The sequence below is a fragment of the Rutidosis leptorrhynchoides genome, chromosome 9, assembly GCF_046630445.1.
Source record: "Rutidosis leptorrhynchoides isolate AG116_Rl617_1_P2 chromosome 9, CSIRO_AGI_Rlap_v1, whole genome shotgun sequence".
NCBI classification, from domain to species: Eukaryota; Viridiplantae; Streptophyta; class Magnoliopsida; order Asterales; family Asteraceae; genus Rutidosis; species Rutidosis leptorrhynchoides.
In genome coordinates, this window is record NC_092341.1 from 76,322,538 (window position 1) to 76,326,162 (window position 3,625).

The window sequence follows — 3,625 nt, forward strand, 5'->3', positions numbered from 1 at the left end:
ATATGTTCAGAAACAAATATGCACATGTGAACGAGAAACTATATATTTAATTATATAGGTAAAATATAAGTTTTTTCAAACTATTTTATGCTCATTATTATATTATTCTCCATCAATATCTATGGATGATTCAATCTATTTACATGTGAAAATCTTTATAAATCAAAAGTTCTCGCAGTTCTCGCCTTTTTTGTGGTTCTCGTTTGAACTTTTGAATATATATATATATATATATATATATATATATATATATATATATATATATATATATATATATATATATATATATATCGAAAAGGTTTTTGCTTAGGTGCCATTTTCTTATTAAATTAAATTAATTATTAATTATAATTTAATATATACATATAAATTTACATATATATGTATATATTATTATATTATATAGTAGTTAATATATAAAATAAAATTTTATCCGTAAATACCTAATAGATTATATAACCTACACACTAAATATAGACTATGAATCGAAAGATAAAAATAATCTAAATTGAGTCTACAACTAAATATGTAAATATATTCTCAATTTACAATTTTTTTAAAAAAAATACAATATATAAAATTAGAAAGTCATGAGGAAGGTTTCAAAAAAATGGGTAACTATATAAATGATGAAAACCATATCCATTCCATAATCATATCAACATTAATTTTCCTATTTTATCTAAATAAAACAAAATTGTAATTTGGTAAAGATTTTATCTAAATAATTAACTCATGACTACAACATGATGATCAGTTTTATTTTGTCATTTACTTTATATTAATTAATTTTTTCATGTATTTTAGACACTATGTTCATCATTTTTCACAATATCCTTTAGTATAACACCGTCCATTTTTTTTTAATCACAGCGGAAACATAATTATTATATTTACAGACCAATTTAAGCAATAAACTTACAACATAGTTATTACAGTTATCCAGGTGTTACGTTATTACAAAACCATAAATATAATGTATTAAAATACGAACATCAGAGTAAGCGTATCAAACATATCCAACATATCTATTCTTCTCCCAAAACCCAACCAAACAAAGCATAACCTGCAAGGGAGGAATCTGTGGGGGTTAGCACAAGGCTAAGCGAATGGCACGATCCTAACTGGTATAAGCATTAAGCATCAAGCTAGCCAATACACAAACAAGGTCTCGATAACAAGAGGATCGGCGGCCTGGCCGGGCCCTTAACTCCAATTGATCAGGCTGAAGTATACCGATAGTTCCAATTACTGTCTCCCTCGCATAGTATCCAGATGCAGGGGGTGCATCATTCAACTATACTACGCGAATAGTAATTTCTGAACCAGAAAGACTCATTTCTGCCTCTTGCACAACTTACAAATTTGGCATAACTACAAAACCATAGCTGCCCCACATGTAAGCCAGTTGCCGCTACAAAGCCCGCAATCGGCAATATCACTACCAGACTACTAACCCGTAGTCGGCATCCAGGGTGGCCACAACAAGTCACATAATAAAGCACAATATATCATATACTAATTATTCAGGTGAGTAAGCCAAGGTAACAGTAGCACTCACCAATACCCGCAAAACTCGGTAGTCTAATGTCACTGAGTCTTCTCCTCGTCTGTATCACCTGAGAACAAATACTTAACGAGTCAGTAAATCATATCCCATTTACTAACACTACAATATTAATAAATCCACTTATCATGATACAAAACAATATACAAGTTTCATCATTATATACATATATACATAATCATAACGATAAAATATTACCCGAATGGGTTACGGTCCAAACGAGCGATCCGATTAATGTCATGTAAACGGGTCGAGGTCCATACGGGCAGTCATGTATATAAATATATACACCTATGTGTATCCATCCGTATATATATATATATATATATATATATATACATATACATATACATATACATATACATATATATTAAAAACACATATATATGCATATATAATACACTACCATCTTATAATGATATGCATATACAAACATATATATAAGCCACATATATGTACATAAATACTTATATATAATTCGCACATACATCCCATATATATATATATATATATATATATATATATATATATATATATATATATATATATATATATATATATATATATATATATATATATATATATATACCTACAACGATCGTTATACATACATATATACATACAACACATATATACCTACATACATACCCAAAATGCCCCAAAAGTCGTTCAAACGGGTCACAAGCAAAACGGGCAAATAACACATAAACCATAAAATACAAGTACGTGCAACGAGTTTCGAGTCACGAGAAAACCGAGCATTCCACACAAAAATTCCACTTTTACCTATTAAAACTCAAGTTAAAACCAACAAATGGGTCACGAGCTAAATGGAAAAACAATACATTTTATGCACACTTAAACATATACTATCACCATATCAATAGACGAAACTAAACTAGCACGAACGATCCGGAATCCAAACGGGTAAACTAAACTATCACCTCATTATTTCTTAATTAGCACGAACGATCCGGAATCCAAACGGGTAAACTAAACTATCACCCGTATCAATAGACGAAAACAACCGCCATCGCCGGCTGCCGGCAGTGGCGGCAGCCGCCCAGAAACAGCAACAGCAGCAGCAGCTTTTAGCTGCTGCCCAAACAGAGACAGAAACCCATAGCAGCAGCGGCAGCAAAAGAAACAGCCACCACCGCCAGCCACCTGCCACCGACTGCCCCGCCAGCTATGGTGGCAGCGGTCAGCTGCCCAAAAACAGCAGCGGCGGCAGGAACAACAGTAGCAGTAGCCGTGGGATGCTCACCCACGGTTCATCCCCAATTTTTATTTTAATTTTTGTTGTTTCTTGCAATAATTGATCGAATACAAGTTAGCAATCATACATAACCCGATTATCAAATAATAATCCAACACAAACAAGTCACAATTAACACAAGAAAGCAAGATTTAAACCCAAAATTACATTTATATCATTTTCTAGCATAAAACCTAATTTAACATGAATAAACATAAAATAGGAAGACAAACCTTGATAGATGCAAGAGATGAACACAATTAGATTTTAGGAGCTTGCAATTTTTCTAAGTTCACCATTAATCAAAAAACTAGGGTTCATAGTTGTGGTGGTGGTTCGTGATATACCCAACGAGAGAGAGGGAGGAGAAAACCACCATTTCAAACTTGCAATTGTATTTACTTCTTTATCTTTATCAATTTAGGAATTAGGGTTCTTGTATATGTGTGTGTATGTCGATTAGACCAAGAAATGAGAAAGAGAAACTAACAGTAACAAATAACTTAAGGGGCGGTTTTTGTCTATTAAATGGGTATTAAACCCATACCCAATAATAAACGGGTACTTAACTGTTAGCTGAAATCTTGCGTACCTCGATAGACGGTCATCACGAAGTTCAAATTTAACAAACGGACCAGTTCTGTGACTCTTGCCACGAACTGGTCTTAACTAAACAATAAAATAATTATAATCATATAATTAAAATAAAAGACAAAATTACATGGGGGTCCCTGTGGTATGTTCTAAATTGCAACTGGAATCCAAAATAATTTTTTTGACTTGAGGGGTCACTGTAGTAT

General features: G+C 32.2%; 1 long non-coding RNA gene across 1 annotated transcript; it reads right to left on the minus strand.

Annotated features, from left to right (window-relative positions):
* Window positions 1-853: 853 nt before the first annotated feature.
* LOC139867634 (uncharacterized) lies at window positions 854-3,305 on the minus strand. The gene is made up of 3 exons (XR_011765901.1): window positions 3,059-3,305; window positions 1,562-1,619; window positions 854-1,066 (listed from the first exon to the last, which is right to left on the minus strand). It is a non-coding gene; the product is annotated as an uncharacterized lncRNA (long non-coding RNA).
* Between the last annotated feature and the right edge of the window lie 320 nt (window positions 3,306-3,625).